General features: G+C 42.7%; 1 protein-coding gene across 1 annotated transcript in view; it reads left to right on the top strand.

Annotated features, from left to right (window-relative positions):
• The first annotated feature begins 1,916 nt into the window (after positions 1-1,916).
• The window catches only part of fut8b (fucosyltransferase 8b (alpha (1,6) fucosyltransferase)), a 95,473-nt gene continuing 84,940 nt past the window's right edge, over positions 1,917-12,449 (top strand). Inside the window, exon 1 of the mRNA XM_080883768.1 lies at positions 1,917-2,112. The gene's annotated coding sequence lies outside the window, so the exon portion shown is untranslated. The remainder of the gene's footprint in view (positions 2,113-12,449) is intronic.

The raw sequence follows: 12,449 nt of genomic DNA, 5'->3' as shown, positions 1-12,449 counted from the left end.
AATGAGCTTTGCAACAACATCACAGAGCTGCATTACATAAAAATCCTGTGCATGACACTTTGCTACACCTTTATGTTGTACTGTTGTAGGCCCCCAAAAACAACAGATGTTCTGACTGCTCAGTGGCCATCTAACCTTAAGAAGCGTTTTATTTATGAAATTTAGGTCATAGCCACGTAGCAAATTACATACATCCAGTTTCCTAACCAGAGTCAAGGTGGGAATATTTTAGCTGTTGCGGAATAAGAGACAGGGTACAACCTATACAAGTCACCACTCCATCACGGGGCTCTAACACAGAGAAATAACCAATTTAGAATCAACTATTATCCTAACAGTCTTATCTCTGGACTGTGGGAGGAAGCTCAGGTACCCAGAGAGAGCACATGTGGGCACAGGTCAGTGGTTTCAAACTCAGGTCTCTTTTGCTGTGAGGTGACAGTCCTAATCACTTTATAAAAACGTCTTTGGGTTTATTAATATCTCACAATCTTTTGTATTTAAGGTCAACACACACACACACACACACGTTGTGGCTAAAACTTCGTAAATGTTTTTTTAAAGCATTACCCAGACTGTAAAATACTTTAGAGGCAAGTCCTTGCCTGTGTATTGTGCAGTTCTTCGAGTTTTCATTTTGGTAGATGGATGTAAAATATTAATAACACAATTTGGAAAATCTGCGTCAGCGAACTACCGTAAAAACATGACTCACTCTAATGTGAATTCCTGTCATCCCTTTACCTGGTGGAAAAATGTGGGGTAGTTTCCTTCTTCTGTCTACACATACTCCCAACTGCATTTACTGTGTAAAGCAAGACAGAAATGTTGGATATTAAAGCTATTTGTCTTATCGCTCAGTTTAGACATACGGTTATTATGAGGGCAGAGAATATGCCAAGAGTAATGCAAGAGGCTGTAACAGATAAGTGATGGCGAGTGAGAGCTGATGACCTAATACTGTGCACAGTGTCTCTATTCTGCACTGTACCAGTCACAAGGTCGAGTACCACGCTTACGGGGGAGTCGTGCCCTCCATTGGCCGGTGACACCGGGTCTGTCAGTCTGTGAGCTCCCATGCAATTCACCAATCCAAGGCGGGTGTGCGCACTGCCGCTTTCAAGTCAACGATTCCCATCAGAGTCTGCATCACTGAGAACGACGCGCAATCAGGAAATTAGACCTACGCGCCTTCAAAATAAATGAAACAATATGGTTTGCAAATGAACTTCGCACTGGCACAGAGCAGTAAAGTGCTTCTGTATCACCGCCGGATATACTATAAAAAGAGGAAACACAATTCAAAATAAGGAAGAAACAAGACAAAATGAGGTTCTTCTGTACCCAGCAGGTTGATTCTGTTCATCTGGACGTAGCGTTTTCAATGGGAGAAACGTTTCGTCACTCATCCAGGTGACTTCTTCTGTCTTAGATCATTTACTTACCTGGATGGTTGAGCATGCGTCAAGACATCAAGACAAGGTTCTTCTGTTTCACAATAAAACGAAATAACTCGGATTAACTAACCTGAGAAAATCAGCAACCGTAGGGGTATTTGAGATGTCTTAGTCCTTTCCAAAACAGAAATAATAAATAACTTTTCTTTTGTTTTATTTGCCAGGCCAGACAATACACTGAACACAGGTTAAAACAACACAGTTGAACACACTGTGGTGTTTGGAAATGTGCAATGAATTTGCATCTGTTTACATGTTTGTTTTATGATGTATTTGTTGTATTTTTAAGTAAAAATACATAATAAGAATAAATAATATATTTAGTTCCAACCCTAAAGTATATATAACTCCAGCTCCACTTTAAGCTACTGCACCTGAAGCGCGCGCATTCTTTACTTTGAAATTATCTCACCGGATGTGGAGTCTCATCCCCCTCCCCATTCTCCGATCTCTGTTGACACCGGCCATTCAGCAGATCCCCACAGAGCAGCCTCGACTGCCGGATTCACAGACCCCAGCTCCCCTCAGTTCCTGTTTCCGCCGCAGCCGTCCTACTCAGTTTTGTGGAGCAACACGTCTCGGCTGTCTGCTGCTTCAGGACCCAGCCTCCGCAGCTCGGGTCGGGTGCCTCTGGAAGCCGGCGTATCAAGTCAAGGTAGGTAGCGGATCACGCTGCTCGCATGGCGGAAATGTTGAAGCAGCAGAGGCAGTGCTCAGCCCGTTACATCCCGGCCTGTTGACTGCGTCGCTGGTTAGATCAAACAGCGGTCACGGTAGGAAGCGATTTCAGGTCCCGTTACATCCGCGCTTTTTACTCTCCATCAGGGGGTCTCTCTTGTTGACACCTGGCTGCTTTACATACCCACAAACTGCCTTGCGACCCCCCCCCGGTTTATTTTTTTGTTTTGTTTTTTTTTTTACCGCTCGTTCGCGTTGAGAAGAGCAAGTGCTCGGAACAAATTGGTTTACAGTGTGACCGCGTCAGGACCCGGGTAGTTAGTGTGAAAGCGCCTTTTAAGACCCAATAATCACCTGAATGAACGTGCAGCGGGTTAATTTTTGACATCAACAGTGCTAGAAATGTGTAGCCTATATGCTAGCCGCTTTTCTATGTGTCGTTAAATAAGGATGCAATGCTTTTGACCTCCAGTCTCGCGCACACAACGTGTTAATAAAGACACATGACACCGGCGTGTGTGTTTGACAAGTGTCTGCCTCCCTTCCTTTGCTGTGTTGTATTTATGCGTGGCGGCCAGACAAAGCAACTGCCTGTGTGTAAGCCTCAGTGCACAACTGCTAGTATCTGGAATCGCTTTGTATCACCAGAGCCAGGCGTGCGTTTGTTTTCGATATCTGGAGGTATGGGTAGTGTTTGCTGAGGCCTCTGATATGGGGTTTTTGAGAAATAAAAACTGCTCAGTTAAGTTCATGCTGCATCGCGTCAGGTAGGTCAGAGGGGGTGAGCCCTGCTCCCCATCTCCACTCGCACGCGTGCACGTTCCGATAAAGCTGGCGATGCTGTGCACGGCATCGCCCACACGCACGGAGGAAGTATGTGTTTTGTGTGTGGTGTAGTTCCACTGATAAGAATCTGGACCGTCAGGGCTGGTAAGGCCTGAGGTTCAGCTCCCAGCAGGAGCACCCATTAGAAGATGTATTCCTTCATAGTGATGTGAGGACCACCAAATAGCTCGTGATAAATGTACAACTTAGGCAGCAAAAGCTCTTGGTATATGAATGGCTGTAATACTGCGATGATGTCAGAGCTCTAGCTAAAATCAAAGCATGTCAGAAAGAAGCATAGTGAAAGGCTCTTGTTTAATTGTGTTCCATAAGACAGATTATAAGTGCGGTATCTTATTTCTTTTTCATAAAAATCGATTTGTAAAGGATGGCTCTCTTTCTTTTTTTTTTCTTTTTTTTTGCTTGACTTTATTATTTCATATCACTTAATGTCTGGAGCAGATATTACAAGACATATCTCATCTCCATGAAGCACACAAGTGATTTTTCTTTCTTCAATGGCATATGGCCCGACTATAATTTATTAGTCTGTAATGTTGTATAGTGCCACAATCATCCCCAGAGTGTTGATCCATTTGCTGCCCATATCCCTTGTGCTCCCATTTGAATTATATTTGCTGACAAGGGAGAAATGCAACACCTATGGACAACTAATTCATCATTAATGTTATCTAATAAAGTCAGCCTTGGTAACTGGAAGCAGATTGATTGAGTTAGTAGCCCTAATCCATTCATGAATAAGTAAACAGCTGTATATATTGCTGGGACAGCAGTCTATGCCACGGCAGGGGAGCTCGGTCTTGGATTCCAGTGGCAGCCACTGTGCTGCTTCAGATAGACGCGTGGTTATATTTGAGTTGCTTTAAACTGTCAGGGGGCAATTATTTTACATAAAAGCAACTGTGACTCACGCTTTGGCAACAATTTGCTTTGATCTGGGCTTTGCCATTTGAGGAATGAATGGGCATAGCCATGGGTGGACCCATTTATACCAGCCAAGTATTAATAATTTCATTAGAGTAGTTCATTCGCGGGTGTCTTATTTGGGTGAAGCGCTTAGATCAAGCAGTAGTGATAACGCTCACATGCAGTTACCCTGAAAATTTACTTGGCATGTTTGAACTTTTTTTTTGTAAAATGCCACCCCTGATTGTGTTCCTTCTGTTTGTTGGGTTTATTAGAATAGACACATATTACATTTGCAGCTATGTAGCTGCTGGCACGCATGATACTGCATCTATAATGCAGGAGAATGTGCTTTCCAGAGAAGTACACTTCAGCTGATCCATTCCCCCCCCATTCCCCTTTTGTTTCCCTGCCTCTGTCTCTGCCCTTTGCGCTTCCACCTTCAGTGCCTCATGCCGCTGTCTGTCTTCATTTTTTTTGACTAATGACTTCATTAAACATATTACTGTTGCTCTGGCAAAGAGGTTGGATGCGGGGCGATGAGCAAAAATGGGCGGCGACTCATTTAATAGGTGTATTTAACGTGTGCACGTTTGTCACGTGGCGAGCACCGTTCCTCTGTTTGGCTTAGCGCAGCGAGTCCCTGCCAAGTGGTGTTTTTATTTAAAATAGGATTTGTTTTTCATTTCAATTCTTTCTGCAGCACCAGCCTGTCACCTGCACAGCAAGCGCCTCTGTTTGCATGAAAAGCCATTCTAATTTCAAGCATCACAGTGTTTTGGCTTAGTGTACAGTTTGTGTGTGTATAATGCTTGATGTTGGCTTCGGGGTGCTGTGTATACATCCCCTTTCTCCCCCTGTTGTCCCAGATATATCCTTTTTTTTCTTTTTCCCCTCTCTAAAAACGTCAGACGGATGAGAAGGCTGAATTGTGCTGTGGAGGAAACAAACAGCACATTTTGAAGACATGCTCCCAGTTTTGGGGCTTAATGCTATAAACACAAAGAACAACTGAAGTGAAGAGGCTATGCAAGACATGGCAGTGCTTGTAGGGAGATGCAGTAACAATGTTACCAAAAGAGGCTCATCCGCAAGCATTGATTTGTTGGTATTGTTAATCTCTGTGCTGGGTATTCGAATTCCAGACAATGTACTGTAAATAGAGCAGAGGCCATTGAAAAGACGCTTTTGTTGTCCCTGCTTTTGGGAAGAAAAAGGCGGAAATGATTATGTATGGAAACATGGACACATACCCATTTTTGAGCCGTATTATCAGGAGCTCGGTCTGTAAAGATAGAAGAGATAAAGAATAGCTGGTTCATGAATGCGGTTCAGTGAGCAATTGCTGTATGACCAGTGCTGGCATTTGGCTGGCATTTTTCATATTAGAGGGGTTGTTTGGGGTTTGTTTTATCTCTCTTTTGCCCTCTAGGATTTGAAAACGTCCTTATGGAGATGAGAAAATAATCACTAACATATTAAGATGTTAATGAGTTTGTTGGGACTGTGTTTTGTGGGTTTGGCTAGGATCTGTAGAAGAAACGAGCTGAGCAGCATTCAGGTATTGTACTTTTTGTGCACCTGCAGAATGCAGCATTTCTAAAGGGCAAAATCGGTAGGAAAAAGACCTTTCTGCATCACTCTTCTCCTGCTGTCATCCTGCTGGAGGGCCATTATTATCCGTATTGTAAGACAGAGTGACTGTCTAATGATTGCATGAGCCAATCACAAGGCGAGTATAGGGCAGGTTTCCATGGTGAAAAGCGGGCTGGCCCGTGAGGTTGCTGAAGCTCAGCTTGAGTAGGCTAGCCTGATCCAGGCTGATAGCATTCTCCGCCAGCAGAAGAAGAAAAAGGGCCCTGGAAGGCCTGCCCTGCTGTCTGCCTGTCTAAATGTCTTGTTGTTTGTCTTCCCATCTTTACTCGCTTGAATATCTAAGGACAGGATAGAAGAAGAAGTTTGGAATAGGAATTCAGTCAGACAGGCGCAATAGGAGCTTGAGCCGATAGCCATGTGCCATCAGATTTGATTTGTGTAGGGAGTGGAGATGGATCACATGTCTTTGCTACATCTATCTCGGGTGGGGTTGGAGGATGTTAGAACATGCACTGGGGTTGAGGGATAGCTCTGAGTGTACCCTGTTCCTGTTACTTTTGTTGTGACCAGTCAGACATTCGGACCAGGGCTCCCCCTAGAAGAGTATGCTGCCCCCTCTCTGTTTGGCCCTGCAGGGAGGCTGCCCAGCCTGCAGTTCACCCGCATCACTGAGAATGTGTACTTGTGCGTGCACACTCCCTTGTGTAGGCTTGCTTTTGCTTTTTCTTGGGGAGTTATTGCTGCAGCAGTCTGAGGTGGGAAGTGGGTCTTACGACATTTCTTCTCGGCTCATTGGAGCCATCCATAAATAGGCATGTACCCATCCACTTGCAGCTTTTAAATTTCCTCCTTCCCCTGTTTCTTCTGCTTTTCAGAAGGAGGCACTTAAGTCCCCCTTGCTGCACACTCTCCCACGTGCCTTTGCATTAATTTATGTCTTTCTATGTAATATATGTATGTATTCTAGTTTTGTATCTTTGTGTAAGCATCACACGAAGACAAGTAGAATGCAAGCGGTGCCTTTTCTGCTTGTGGAACTGAATTCATATGGGTATGAGACACAGTGGGAATTTTTAGCTCATCACAAGTTGCTCAGGGATTCACTGTGGGACACAGACAGCTGAAACCACCCATCTACCCACAAAACCCCTGATGCTCAGTGCCCATGGCCCATCAAACAGCCTTGTTAACCCCTCTGAGTCCACAGCTCAGGCCAGGATCAGCACAGGCATGGAGGGCTGGAGGGATTCAGAGATGCTAAAAATTCTTTGCCATCTGACAAGTTTACTGTGCTGTGTTGTTTTTATGGACCCTACACTGTCTAAGTTAAAACAAGATCTAAAATTAACAGACTCTAAGGAATGTTTTGAGCACAGGAGATTCCAGAAAGTACAAGTCGTCACTAGTGTCATCCAAGGCTGAACGGGACAGATATTTTGGAGTAAAGAAGAGGCAGATGGGTATGGATGGAAAATTAGGAGGGAAGAGAGTCTCAGTAACTGGGGCAGCTGTGTAGCTTGAAGCACAAATGCTCAGATTGCCCACCTCACCCCTGCTTTAAAAAAACAGAGTCAGAGAGCCAGATGCTGGACATTAGGATCACAGTGACAATAATTCGCATTCATTCGAACACAGAATGCACAGGCCCTCCACAACACACACGCGCGCGCACACACACACACACAGGGTAGAAAAGAACACGACTATGAGCTCATCTGACAGAATGGGTGCATTTCCCACACTTGGGTAAAAAGGTTGTGTGACAGGCGTGCACGGGGGTTGTGGATATTATTCTGTTTTCAGCATCAAACGAAAATTCCCAGCAGCACACAAGGACTGCTGAATGTCCTCCATTTAGCCAGTGGTATCCAATGGTACTAGCCAGTATTGGATGGCCTGCATGTGACCTCTATGCAGGTCCGGAGAGGGTTCAACCCCAGGCTCCTGTGAAAGTGGGACCTGGACTGTGATGAAAGGCGTGCATTATCGTTCTCCCAGGCAGGGGGCCTATTTGTGTCACTGTTGCCAGTTCTGCTTCCTGAAGGGTTTATTTGCCTTGATGGGGAGAGTGTTTGGGGATTTTTGCAGTCGCACTATTGATCCTTAAGGGAGAAATTCATCTCTGTAACCTCCATTGAGAGGTCAGAATGCAGGGTCAGCCACACTGTGTGGCCATTGTAGCTTGAAGAGATGCCGTGTTTAGCACCGAGCCCCCCAATGTGTGTGCCAAGTTCACAAGAGGTGGTTAATGTGAATCTGTTCATCTCTATATTTGTCACAGAGTTCACTATGAGTGTGTGTGACATTTGCTGCGTGTGTTACTGATGGTTGTCGGTGTAGGGCGGCGGCTGAGAGGATTGAGTGGGATCGTAGAGGATTGGCCTGATTGGATTTCCGTTGTAGGAGGCTTGTCACCTGGCACAGCATGGCGCTCTGGAAGACAGCAGGGTAGCAATCAGACAGCAGTCACACTGTGAATATACAGCAAAATTTGCATTCAGGCATTGCGGACCCAAGCATTCACCGTAAAAAAGAAAATATTAGATTGCACTTTCTCTGTACCGTAAATGATGACTCACAGATTTATTTATTTATTTATTTTAACCAGCTTCAAGAGACCTGCATACAATGCAGTTAAAAGATATTTGGTGTTTTCTGAGTAATATTGGTTAGTTTAGAGCTGATTGTAATTTTTAGGTAGTATTCAGTACACCAAGTATGCACTCGGTATGTTAAAGTTAAATTGAAAAGGCTAAAACGATGGGGCATTTCTATATTACGATCGTTAGTCTGTATTTTTCAAACTAGTGATGATATAGTCATCCCATACTGACGAACCGATACACCAAAAAAGATCCTAAAAGCTCAGATATGCCCACTCTGTTTCCCTCCTAAATATGAACTGTCTGTTTCCCTAAGCTGAATAAAACAGCTTGCTCCATTGAGCTTGTCGAGCCTTTTTACTGGGGGTTGTTGAAAAGCACTCTGGGAAATATAGGAAATCGCTAACTGAAGTAGAATTAGATGTGGAAAGCTGAAGGAAAGTGGGCACAACAAAATAGTAATTATAAAAATCACAGAATAACTCCTGGAATGCATTGTTCATCACATATTGATGGTTTTCAGTGCTGTGAGAGCATCTTATAAAATATATTTTTTTGTTGTTTTCTCAAAGCTCTCTTTTAGTGCTTTCCTTTAGTGGATTTAATTGAAGACACCAGCCAAAAGTCAGATGGCATTTTTCTTTTTTTAAACAAAGAAGGACTTGAATCTTAACTAGAGAACAGCAAAAGGTGCGTTCATCTGTAATCATTAACATACTTTAACCAATTAAGTCCTTAAACCTAACATATTAAGGTCTGTCTAACAGATTCAAATTGAAGTGGATATAAGCAGCCGTCTCCTAGTTCAGTTTCTATGTATAAAGCCCATCTTGGAAGCGTCTTTCTGCTTTTACGTTCAAACGAGCGGCATTGTTGTTTCCTTGGATTTAAACTTGTACAAAGTGCAAATTTTATTAAAATTTTAAACACAGCTAGATTGAATTTGTTGGAATTCAAACACTGTCTGCTCATCCTCCACAACTATGTATCTGGTAGATAACATCACATCAACAAACACAGCCCAGATCGGTGTGCTGTCCGTTTTTTTTCTCTTTAATTTTGTCTGTCTGCTACTCTCATAAATCTGATCTTTGGAAGGACTGCAAGATGTCAGCAAATTATCCTAAAGCACTGCAGTCCTGGTGTTCCTCAAAGACAGTAACTCAGTATTGATTGTGGTGGACAGAAGTTTTTTTTGGGTTAATTTTCCAGATAAAGAGAAATGTTTGCTCATTCCGCAAACTGGGGTCTCTCAGAAGAGATTACAGCGTGTTCCTCACGATGATTATACCTGTGCAGCGTGCTCGCCCAAAGACAAAAGAGAGCAACACTGCAAAATGGGGACAACAGCGCGTTTGACGCATACTGCAGTTGCGATGCATTTGCAGAATGGATTCAAGGTTTTATTAGTTAGCTTAATAGATGTAACTTGAAACATTTCCAGGAGCTTTTGCTTTTGGTATATAGTTGAAATGTGTCTCATGGGACCTCCTTGATGTCCAGTCTCATGCTGGTTAATGGTATTTCTGGGTATTAAGGAGTACTGTGTGCCAGAGAAGTCTCACTTCCAATCTTTCATTTATTGATTGAGTTATAAAATTAATTTGTAATGCTCATGTTGCAGGCTTTGCCTTAGAGCAGTGTCAGGATGAATTTCCAGTCCAAGTATAGTGCAGATGCCAGTTGTTTGTGGGTTGCAGTACAAAAAATGAGTGTGTGTGTTTATTCCCAAGACATCATTTACATCAAGTTGTCCATCCATCAAATAGGAGCAAATTGATTTTTTTTCTTTTTCTCAGTTCCACATCACTCTTAAAATATATAATTGGAGAAGTGAAAAAGATGTTCTTTTGCAAACGGTAACCGCAACTGTACAAATGAATCAAGCTGTACTTTTGGTACAAAGCAGTGTCTGAGGGGTTTACATGCGTCTTTTTTTTGCATGTACTGACATCTTTCCTGTAAGGTTACGCCTTCACAGTTGCTTCACAAAATAATGTTTTAGGAACAAACATCTTCCTGTGTTATTTGTTGTTGAGCGTAGTGTAGAAGTCTGCTGCAGCAGAGCGCACTTTCTTTTCTGTTACGCGGGTACAACTTGAACTAGTGGCTGCTACAGTGCAAGGTTAAGTGTTCTCTGGTGTTTCTGTAACATCAACCAGACTTCTATATATTAGCAGTTTGCTTGGAGGAAGAAACCAGCCTGAGACTAAAGGTTTTGATGTGGAGAAGTGTGTTGGAAGCTCATTTTATTTCTGATAGCCGGAAAGAAAAGAGGAACAAAGCAAACATTTTCATTTTCTCTCTCATCATGTATCTTTGTCCCAGCTTTGGTTCCTACTTGCTTTAATTTCTGATTTATTTATTTTTTTAGTTCTTGTTGGAGAGGAGGATGTTATTTCTCAAAAAAAGAAAGAAAGAAAGAAAAAACTCCCAACAAAAAAAACACTGCAGCTGTAACATCTTGCTCTGTTTGTTTACCCGGGAAAGACTGAATCCTGCGGGACCTATTCTCCAGATCCAGCACCTGTGCTTTAGCTCTGAGTCAGGTTCATAGGCCACCTTTGCTTTCCCACATTTAAATTTTGTATCTTGCTGTCTCTGCAAGATCGTTGATGCCACTGAGTTCTCCTCTGTGTTTGTGAGAGTGGCAGCACTGGCATTCACCTATGGCAAAGCCCCTTAGTAAACCAGCATGAGACCATTTGCATCTGACATTCTTGTCATGTTGCCCTAGAGGTGTTGCATCATATAGCCTCACCTCCTACTCTTCCCATCTTTATGTGCTGTCGCTGTACCATCCCCACCACAACCCCACTGCTCCTCAGTGCCAGAGCTATCAGTGCAGTGGACTTTAAAGGGCCTGCTTGGCAGACCCATTTCTCAGTTTTAGCTGTGGTCTGGGAGAGTAATAACAACGTGCCAGTCAGATATAAGAGCCCCTAATGGGGACTCAGTGAGATGACACAGCAGTCCAAGGCCTATTATGCAGTTGGATCTGTATAGGACAGATGGGGAGAGAAGACAAAAGAGAGCAAGTGACCGACTGGATCAAAAAAGGCAAAACTTGAAACATTCCTCATAGAAACGGCAGGAAAGTGGAGCACAAGACCAAATAGACAGGATGGAGGTATTCTGAAGCAGTGGGGATGCATTCTGTTTGTCTACGTCGGTGGCCCAGAGCTAGTTTTGACGAGGATCGAGGAGACACTCGTGTGATGCCAACCACATGACCAGATTTTCAAATATGCATCTGTGAAAAAGCTGAGTGACGAGCTGCTCCAGAAACAGAAAACAGCCTCTCCCAGCCTGATTTTCTTTCTGTCTTTTTTTTAAAACTTTACTTTGATCTTGTTACAACAGCAAAGAATTGAAGTTGGCACATCAACTCAGTGAGGAGCTTTTCAACACCTAGCAAGGGCTTTGCCTCCTCACTTTGATTTGTGGAGTAAATGAAGGATTTTCATAGATGAATCAAGTGTTATGGTTGTCCTCCAACTTTTGATGTTTAAATAAAACTGTCAAGTGTTCCTCTGACTGTGAGGTGTCCACACTTGAAAAAGACCAGACTTTGAATTTCACTCAACTTTATTTAGACCAACTAGTTTGATAGCTGGTAGGTAGCAGCAGGTAAAAAACCTTTCAACACAAAAATAAAGAACATTTCATTAACCATTCAGATAAATTACACAGACGACAGATGAAATAACAAAATACACTTCAGTAAAGCCATTTACCATGTGGTTAACTGTGTTAATTTAACTGTGGTTCTTAAATAAATATACACAATGTGTCTTCTTTGCATTTAACACTTTTTTATAAACAATTGTATTTTAAAGTATACATTTTAGAGTTCACAAACATTTTAATAGACTTTAACTAAGGATTTTCTTTACAAAGAATTATTTTCTTTAAATCAAAACCAAACATTCACTAGTTTTACGATCCACCCAAGGATTTGGGGTAACTATTTTTAATATTAATTAACATAATATGTGGGAACACTAACTGCACAAACAATTTATTCAAACTTAAACATTCATTTTTGTCAATATAATTAAACTTAAATGCAGCAACTATTTCCCTAAGCGTAAAACATTTGCACAACTGAGCTTCCATAGTCCCAGATACATCTGCAAAAGCAAAATGTGAACTCAAGAGCTTACCGATAGCCTGTCTTGTTCAAAGTCTTCCTCACAGTGGAAAAGTGCTTTGTTTGCCGTCCTCTCAGTATGTTGCACCTGGGTCAAATGACTGCTGCATGCATTTAAAGGTTTACTCGGCACGCCCACCCTTGATTGCTCTAATGTGGCTCACCTGGCAGGGCGGCGCACACCAGGCCGTGCTTAGTTGTTGATTGCAC

Source organism: Rhamphochromis sp. 'chilingali' (assembly GCF_963969265.1).
Source record: "Rhamphochromis sp. 'chilingali' genome assembly, chromosome: 5".
Taxonomy (NCBI): Eukaryota; Metazoa; Chordata; class Actinopteri; order Cichliformes; family Cichlidae; genus Rhamphochromis; species Rhamphochromis sp. 'chilingali'.
Note: the sequence above shows the minus strand (reverse complement) of the source record. Positions and strands in the feature narration are given on the sequence as shown.